Genomic DNA, 9,727 nt, shown 5'->3' with positions numbered 1-9,727 from the left:
ATCACAGATAACAACTCTATCAATCGCAAAACAATGTCTCTTTGGAATGTCATCAGAAGTCAGCAGCTCCTAACCTCACCCATCAGATCCCACTCGTCCTCTTTTTTCGTTATTTACCCTGTTCACTTGTTGAAATGCATTCGGAAAAATTGGATCAACCAAAAGAACCATGGAATATGCATGTTTTTTCCTTCACTTATGAATGTGAACTCCAACCCATGATTATCACTACTTCGTTCAGCACCCTTCGTGATCTTCACCTAAAAGAAGAAGACCACCTTTTCAAGGCTTCTCCAACACTGTCAGTAAAGGCCCTCAATCTATCTATTAAGGAAAGGCAAAATGTGAAGCTTGCACTGAAAGTGTTCAACCTATCAACCATAGCTGCTCTAGGAACATGCGGTCAACGCTATGCACTGCAGCATGCAGCTGGGACAGCGGAATTTTTAAAGGTTGTCGAAACCTGGTGGAGGATTGTTAATGTGAAGTCGGCCAGCAAAGGACACCGGCTTCGTGATGATCTGCAGACTCCCATTGCAGAAAAGTTGTGTCCACAAGTTGAATTCCTTCAAATAATTATGCAGTGGCTTGACCTGAGAGAGTTTGAAGTTTGACAATAGAATTCTCACTCGGGAGACCCACAGCGCCTTAAGTCTCACCACGGAAGCCTTGGTCAAGATAATAAACTATTGCCTTGAAGACCTTGAATTTGACTACGTACTTCTGGGGAAGTTCCAGACAGACTGCTTGCAGGAAAGATCTGGCAAGTATAGACAGCTTTCCGGGTGGCAGTACCATGTGTCCATCAGACAAGTGTTCGAATCCGAACGCAAGCTTCGCCTACAAAGAGCGCTGGCGCTTCCAGACATGAATTCAGGGGCACCTGCTGTCAGCATTGATGAGTCGATTCTACAGAGGTTTAACATTAAAGTAAATACAAGGACTTCGAAATGAAGGCTCAAAATGCCAGCTGTAACGTACGTGGCCGGATACTTTTGCCCATGAAGCACTTAAAAAACTTGCATGCACTGCTTGCCGAGAAAATTTGGTAGAAGATGAAGACATCATAATTGAGAATGCTGAAATTATAGCAAACATGAATCGCGGAGGGCTCAAGTTGCCCCAACCTCCCGTGGTTAATGCTGCAATGACTGCTAAAATCGTCCTGGACAAGCTGCGAAGTAAAAAGTATGCTCGACGAATGTGAAAGCAATCGTAGTCCTCACTTGGTCATGCATCACATTCTTAGCGCTGCAACAAACATTCTGCTGAAAAACTATTGTAAAAATAGGAACGACAGTCTTGTGCAAGCAAAAGTTGCTCAAAAACGGAAACTTTGAAATCTTGACTGTTCTGACTCCTTGTGTTTCACGCCTCTGAAAGTTTTCTGAATGCTTGTACATATCCGTGAAGGACATGAGAGCGCAAAATGGCAACATGGACGAGTAAGGGAACAGGATGAGCTCTTAATTGCAGTTGACAAATCAACTGCGATTAACTGCGAGCATCAACTGCGAGCATGGATTAGGGCAGATGCTATATAAACGCTCTTAATTGAATAAATCATGTTGAAAGTGCAGCGCTCGTCCTGTTCCATGTTGCCATTTTGCGCTCTCATGCCTTTCACGAATACGCACCAACAAGCCCAGCTGCAAGTACTTCTTAATAAACATATCTTTTTATGCAACACAGCTTGCTTCAGTTTTATCAAATCGAAAGGGATCTGCTCAGTCGGTCAGTTCAGATGCCATGCATGGAGCTGCAAGCTGTTCTGAGAGCCATACCTTATGGCAATGTTTTTTTGCGTGTGTTTGTGGAGGAAGGGTGAGCGTTTGTTTGGAAGAAAAAGTTTACAAATAGTAGTTAGATTCCAGGAAAACAGTCGGCGCTAGGTGATAAACCACACGGTTCAATTTTTGTTCGAAAATAATCTCCAAATCTGCGTCATGCAACGAGCTATTAACAAAAATAAAGATATATGGGAACGCGCAGCGGAATATCAAAGCCCCGTAGAAAAAAAAATGTGCGGACTTTCAGGCATTAATAGGTGATAGTAAAAGATACTGAATAGCCAACATATATTCATAATCCGGAAACCGCTAACTTTCAGTTTTTAAACCTATTCACCGCGGACTGTGTACCGGAAATGACATCATTAATATATGCCAGCATTAAATCATGGGGTCAAAATCATCAAAGGACGATTTCACGTAGCGCTGGAGTTACACAAGAACGAACGACCGCGCAGCACCGTCCCTTCATGAAGAACACGAACTCCGGCGCCCGTCGTAGTGTGATGACGTCAAGGAGGAGCAGAGAAGCCTTGCCTAGTCTAGAGGGTGTTGGACCAACGCGTGATGCCAGAACTGCCGCGCAAGGGCAACGGCGGGAAGCCCGGATTCCCACAGGCTTTAACCATTCAACTGCATAGGTCACGTTGGCCTCCTTACGCGGCACTCGGTGAGGGCGAATTTACGATGCGACGAGTTTCTACAGTGTGGCGTGGTGAGCGGGACACCACAGAACTACAGGAAGGCAGCCAAACCCGGTGAAAACTGGCATTTCTGATGCCAGCTAGCGGTTGTAAAAAAATGTTACGGGCTTGTGACGCAGAGAGGTGGGTTCTGGGAAGCTGGCGCGGCCAGACGAACTGGCGTCATGGCATCTCCTGAGTAACACGTTGTCGAGCCGATGGTGTCGTGGCTGGAATATTCTAGACTATCGTTTTGCGACTCAAATCAGGCGTCTCCGCAAGTTTGCGAGAAAAGCAGCCCCATTGTGGCGGGCACGCCGGAACTTGTACGTGACTCCTGACGATTCGGCCGAGTTGGTTAGAAGATATAAAGCGCCTGGGTGTGTGTCTGATTTTGTCATCATATGCCGGCCTATGTATGCGCTATAGTACGGCCCACTTTCTGTGACAGAGAACAAATACTCTTGCAGGCAAGGCGCCCATCCACCTTGTCCGTTTTTTGTGGGGTCTTCAAGAGTGCGAGTCCGCCGAAAGTACTGAGGTTGGTTACGACTCTAAAATACTGATTGGACAGGAAGGGCCAGAGCTCAGCAAGAGCAAAAGAACTAAGTACACAGTGATAGAGGCGTTTCGCAGAGAGGCAGAGGGAAGGAGGTTGGCATAATAAGCAATGCGTTTGGTCTCCAAATAAGTAGTATATATGGGGGCAAATAATTGAACCGAATGGGGTACCTGCTCATTGCGCTGCGGTAGTTGAGCTAGCACAGTAAAAGCCCCGGGTCGCTTGGGATGTACAGAACTTGAGCACGGACTTATGTTTAAAAAGGGGCTAAATAGACAATATAGCTTTCTTGTTCATGCATTTCCTACTATCACGGGTAAGCCATGGATCGCTTATACACGATGCTACTCAAAGCTGGAGCACACAGGAATCTTCTATATATTTCACATGATTACGAAATAAGCGCCAGTCATCAATACTTGAATAGCTCGCGAAAAGACTGAAATTCAGCGAAAAAGCTTTGTCTCACCTGATTCATAATTTCAGTATCTTTGAGCGCGGAGTTGAGCATTTATTTATTTTTTCTCTTGTCACTGCGCGCTGAACTTTACAAATATTACGCGGCCCTATGATTAGTAGCTTTTTTCCAGGATTTTACTATTTCCTAGATCAGGACAGTATGTCAGGATGAGGTGTAATGTATCCGTACGTGTGAATATCTTTGTGCGCTACCTTTATGAGGTCATGTTAGTGGATGCACTGAAGAAAATGCAGATGGTCAGGGCGATCATTCTGGGAGTTCATAGATACCGTTGTTCAACATACGGCATGCAATTACGAACTTGAAAGCTGCGAATATTTGCTCAAATCGATCATTGAAAAGATCAGTGAATTAACATCGGTTACGTGGCGGCCGCAAACAGGCACCAATGATACAATGAAGCTCGTGAAAATGAACTAAAAGAATATTTATGATGCGATTCAGTAGTTGCATGATGGAAAATAAATTATTTTATCTGCTAAGTCATAACCCATTCCTAAACTGCACTTTTACCTCTATGAGCACTCCTCTGCGTCTAGACTCGACACAATCTCGACAGAAAAGTATAAATCATGATGTAAACGACTGTTTCCGACGTCGACAAAAAGCTAGGTTTCCGTGCAACAAGCGTATCAGCGGAACACGTGTTCTTTATTGCTTTTAATACGTGAACCTTGCCCTTAATTTCGCCGGTAGCAGCAGGCAAAGCGGACTGGTTGTGGTAATTTTCTTTTGTTGTCTTCTATGAAGTCTTTCAGCGGCAATCTCTTGCGCGGAACTAATACGAATAACAGATCTGAGGTCAAATCGTGGCTATAAATGCCGCTCAGTATATGCAGTTCTTTGTAAGGCACAGCAAACCTCCCTGCGATGCTCCCTGGCGCAATCGCGCAGTTTTTTTCTTCGCGGGCAGCACCTTAGGAGAAATATCTTCGTCTAACCAAACGCCAAACTTGGACCGAAATGACATTCTTTAACTTCGGTGCATTGCAGAGAACTCTTCTCGACTTGAAGTTAAGAAATTTAACAAAAATTTAACTGCACGGCGCTGGCTTAAGCGGCGGGCGCACTCCTCTTCATCGGCTTGAAATCAATATGAGTGTATCATTCTGTAAAGGAAAACTGACCCAAAATACTTCAGTTGCCCTTCTTGATGGAAACAAAAGTTAAACTGCTAACAATAATGAATGCGACATAGTTTGCGGGAAAAGCAAGCCCCAAAGGCATTTTTTCTGCAATTTTATATCGTACTACCGCTCCTGGTGGCCACCTCTGGATGCTGCATATGATAAATCATAACTCCCCCATTTTCACCGCGCAGTTCATATCGCTATAAGCGCATTTTGGTTAGTGTGATAGCTTTGTGTACACACTTAGTCTATCTTCCCCTCGGTCTACCTTCGTAATGAAGCTTTCGGTGTGGCGGAACAAAATGGCGACCTACTGCTACCCGCACAAGACCACCATCCTTGCTCGAGGCACAGCTTCGCAGACGATTTTGAGAGATGGAGAGCTTAACTTACCGCAATGAGAAGAGCAAGGCTTAGCTAACTGCAATGTTTATTTCAACGCAGCAATGAGTTGAAAAGATCTGTGAATTCAAATCGGCTACGCCATGGCCGGTAACAGGCAGTAATGAAGCAATGAACTTGGCAAAAATGAAGCGGAGATTGTCATAACGCGATTCAATAGTTTTATCCTGAGGAATAAATTGATTTGAAGGGATCAGTTCGAAGCGATTGCTGAAAGTGCTCATTGAACGCTTTTAATACACTGCAGAAGATGAAATCACAGGAAAAGTATACAAAAGCCCATTTGTTACTGTGATTTATCATTGCGGGTGGTTAGATCAGAATACATAATAGCATGGATAATATTTGTCATCTGAGTTTGATGCACGGCGTGTACTGCAAGGCTGAAAAAATAACAACGCTGCCAGAAGGTGAGGTTCACTACTCCTATCATGTCTGATTCACTATAGGAGCGGGAAGGCATAACGCTTAGGTTACTGCAGTGTTTTATTCAACGCAGCACTGAGTTATGTGCGTCTGGATTCGCGTTGTCCTGCCCAGCGCTTAGTTCGTCATGGTAAAGGGCAGTGAACGGTTGATGCTCGCGTACGCCCGCGTTCGCGTTTGCTAACTGGCAACAAGTTGCTCTTGTTTCACGTGGTGTGAGGCGGTAAACGCTAATCTTCCTATCGCGTCGGACAACAGAAAGCGATGGACTCATTAATCAAGTTGCGGTACAGCTGTAATGGCTGCCTTTCTCGGTCAGCTCCGCATGGGAAGCCCTGTGCATACCGCCCGAAGTATCGGTATTTTAGCTGTCGATGCCACTGTAGTTTAATCATGCGAGAGAAAAGCTAAAATCTTGCTGGGCTAGACATGTGGGGCCGGTACGCCCGCGGCCGTTGGATGCTCATCTTCGCTAGTGGCTCGTAAGCATGAGCCTTCATTTTGTTTTATGCGCACTTAGCGCTTCTTTGCGCTGCTTAAGTTTTTTTTTTAAAAAGCGCTAATCTCTCTTCCTCTTTTCATCTGAAAGACATACGTGGTTCATTCTGCGTTGCGTGTTCATCTCTTTCGTTGTTTATGTTCAGCTACAAACCCTGTCCAACGTGTTGTACAAAACTAATCGCCAATCACCCGCCATTTTCTGTCCCCATTGGATACCTGCATCACTTGGCCACTGCCGTAGTCCAATTTATCATAGACTCTGTTTTAACGCCGCGTTTACAAACGGCTTACGGTAGCGCTTAAGACAAATGAACAATGCACACTGGAAAAACTGCGGCTCAGTCGAAACAGTGCAGCATGTTCTGTTTCAAACTGCTACGCATGGTGACGAACTTGCGTACTATAAAAAACAGCGGATTCTATAACAGGTGCCATAGCCTGCCTTACGCAGCAGAGACGTGCAATGGACTTATTTGCCAATTTTGACGCATTTGTCTAGTTGGCAAACTCTAATACGTCCTTGCATCTCACCATTATCCTCACCTATTGCAATGAACATTGTCCACCCCTTTGGAGGACATAAGCATATCACAGTTTAATATCTTCTAACATTACTAATTGATGACCCTGAGCCCAGTTGCAACGCCCTTTTTTATTTTCATAATTTCGCTTCGTCTGTCTCTTTTTAATTCCTTTACGTTGTCATTACCTGCGCCTCTCTCCTTCAGTCCTCCTCTCTCGAATTTCATTGACCACGCATGTTACAGATTTTTACACACTGGCTAACGGGTTCTAGAATGATAAAATATTGCTTTTCTTTAAATTGTAACTAGATACCGTTTGAAATGATATCATGATTTTATGAGATCATACATGCTGGTTTTTTCATCCCCGGGATAGAAAAATGCCTTTGCCTTTCACTTCTGTGCACTCAAAGCTCAACAAATGAAACATAACTCGTTTAGAGTTTTTTAACTGTTTTATAAAGTCATACCCTCGTGTGACTGAGGAGAGCTTGTTTCGGCAGTCCAAAAGGTTGCAAGACGTGGGTACTTGCTGGTATCAGTGGCAGATAGACTTTTCAGAGAGAAATAAAGGAAAACTATGACCGAGCAAGAGCTAGATAAGACAACTGACAAAAGAAAATTTGCTGTGATTCCATATAAGCATAAGCTATCACGCAACCCGAGAAAAATTTGCAACAGGGTAAACATAACGTTTCGTTTTCTGTCCCGAATAATTTGAGCGCCCTGTGCAGGAAAAACACTTCTGGCGCTTGCAAAATCATGACACCAAAAGCCGTTTGCAAGATGCGCAGAAGGCGTTGTGTACAAGGTGCCCTTGAGATGTGTAAAACTTTATATAGGGCAGACAGTAAGGGGCCTAAATGAGAGTTTAGAAGAGAATAATTACAACGTAGGAAACAAAAGAGCGGGCACTTAAGTATCCATTGTCTCACGTGCACGGACAAAAGCAAGAAAAGCAAGGAAAACTGTCGTTCCGTTTTTCACAAATTTAAAATAGTTTTTGAAAGCAAATGTCAAATTACGGGAGCAATCCTGGAGGTTTTACATATAGCACGAGCGGACGTTGGTTGCGTAAGCGCTCCATCAATTTTGTTGTCCGGAAAAGAGATGTCATATCTTACATCGGGCCCCTGGGTTGCCCGATAATATATGCCAGTCATCACTCGTTGTTAATGGTCTTGTAAGCATGCACAGGTCATTACCAAGAGTATAGAATTGTTTTCCTATGAAATAAAATCAGTTGCAAGCAAGGGATTTGTATGTTTCTTGTATTCTGTCGTCCTTGTCTTTTTGAGCGCTTTCAGTGTCAGAGTGCAAAGACACGTTATTGTCAGACTCTTATGCTCGCTTGCGTAGCGAGTTTTGTGGTAAGAAAGACGACAGGCCGAATACCGTAACGTTCTCAATCGGAACACAGTTCAAAAAGAGAATCAAATTTCCGCTCCTATTGGTCAGCCCTGTCCCTGATCGAGGCGTGGTCAGGGCCGACCAATAGGGGCAGGGCTTTCAGACTTTTGGTACAGACTTCATATTAACAGATGGACAGCGTTAAGCCATTCGGTCCTAGGTTTCAAGTAACACAGCCGTGCGACGGCACACTTCAAACACCGAAGCCAACCGATACACCCACACCCACATCGAAGCAACGGTTTGATGGCGTTCTCCTTCCTCTTGAGTGAAAAACCCCGAGTCAGCGCTTACGGAACAACTCGTGCGGCTGCATTTTATTTCTTTTCTTTTTCTGTCACTTGGAAGACAGTCTCTGAAGCAATCGCATAATGTGAAAGAAAGAGCGCAAGAAAAGACAAGGCATCCTCTTCTCCGCGGTTTGATGCACCTTTCGAGGTGGTAACCGGCGCAAGCACAGTACGTGCACAGGCATATATATACCCGTTTGAACAAAGATAAAGACACATTAATGGGAAGGAGGAAGAGGAACAACTTTTTTTAAAAAGAGCAAAAGATCCTCAAGTGTGGCCTCCTAGTTGTCCAAGAGTCGACGGGCCTGCGCCTCACGGAGAGCTCCGTCCACTAGCAATGTTTGTTTGGCCAGCTGATTGAGCAGCCTGCAGAGCGGCCTTCCATGAGGGGGATGGGTTGGTTATGGGGGGAACTGCCATGGGTTGGGGCATTCCCACAGGCACTGTATGACAGTGGCCTTGGCCGTTATACATATTTAGCAGATTGGGAGAGTCAAGGTGGGGTGATAACGATGAAGGAGGTAAAGTGAGAGGTAGCAGTTTGTCTGCAGTTGCCGCCAGACCACACAGTATTTTGAATCTAGTGTACTGTAAGGCGGGGGGGGGGGGGGGGCGGAAGCAGCTATTTTTATAATGAGTGTAGATTCGGTGGTATGTGAGTAGAGCCCGAGAGGTTTCCTGCGTAGGTTTAGGTGTCCGATCTTCCGACCCCAGAGCGATTGTTCTCGAGGCAGCGCCTGAACGCTCTGATTGTCGGGGATCGAGGCTTGCCCCAGGTATCCACGTGAGCAATGTCGGGACTCATGTAGCGCTTGCTTTTTAAATGTCCAGCTTTACATGAATAGTGGTCCAAATGGTGCTACGGAGATACCCGCCGCTTCTTCCCCAAGCAGCACAGGTAATCGGCCCAATATTGCCAAAGGGTGGTTTCACTCTGGTCCTTCGTAGGGGTGGCCTTTGCGAATACGATTCCAATACTGGGCCAATTACATGTGCTGTTTGGGTCTAATCTCGTCATCGTCATTCGCCTATCTGCCCGAATGGGACTTTGCAATTTCTGACAGATTTCTTCAAGTATCGCTTCTGCAGGAATTTCAATGTCACCGCCATATTAAGCCCCGGCTATCTTCCGCACTTTAACTTCCTTTAGACACCGAAATTTTGCTGTATAGTAAGTGGGGACCGACTCTCTATAAACTGCCTCCATAAATTCATTCATAAATTCATGAATTGAAAATAAAAACTTTCCTTTAAGTGAAAAATTCCTCGTCAGCGGATCCCGATGTACTCATGTGGGTGCATTTTATTTTTCTGTCTCTATGGAAGACAGTCACTGAAGCAATCGCATAATGTGAAAGAAAGCGCAAGAAAAGGCTGGGCATCCTTTTTGCGTGGTTTTATGCCAGGTTGGAGGTGGTAAATTCAGACTCGATGCGCGCACAGTATGTGCACAGGCTTATAAAACATGAAGGCATGATAATGGGGCGTTGAAAGAACAGAGGATGCCTAACTATGACGGCAAATG

General features: G+C 44.9%; 1 protein-coding gene across 1 annotated transcript in view; it reads left to right on the top strand.

Annotated features, from left to right (window-relative positions):
* LOC144134264 (uncharacterized) overlaps positions 1 to 9,727 on the top strand; it is a 75,188-nt gene that overhangs the window by 63,901 nt on the left and 1,560 nt on the right. The window lies entirely within an intron of this gene.

Source organism: Amblyomma americanum, chromosome 1 (assembly GCF_052857255.1).
Source record: "Amblyomma americanum isolate KBUSLIRL-KWMA chromosome 1, ASM5285725v1, whole genome shotgun sequence".
Classification (NCBI taxonomy): Eukaryota; Metazoa; Arthropoda; class Arachnida; order Ixodida; family Ixodidae; genus Amblyomma; species Amblyomma americanum.
This window is presented reverse-complemented; position numbering and strand designations above follow the sequence as displayed.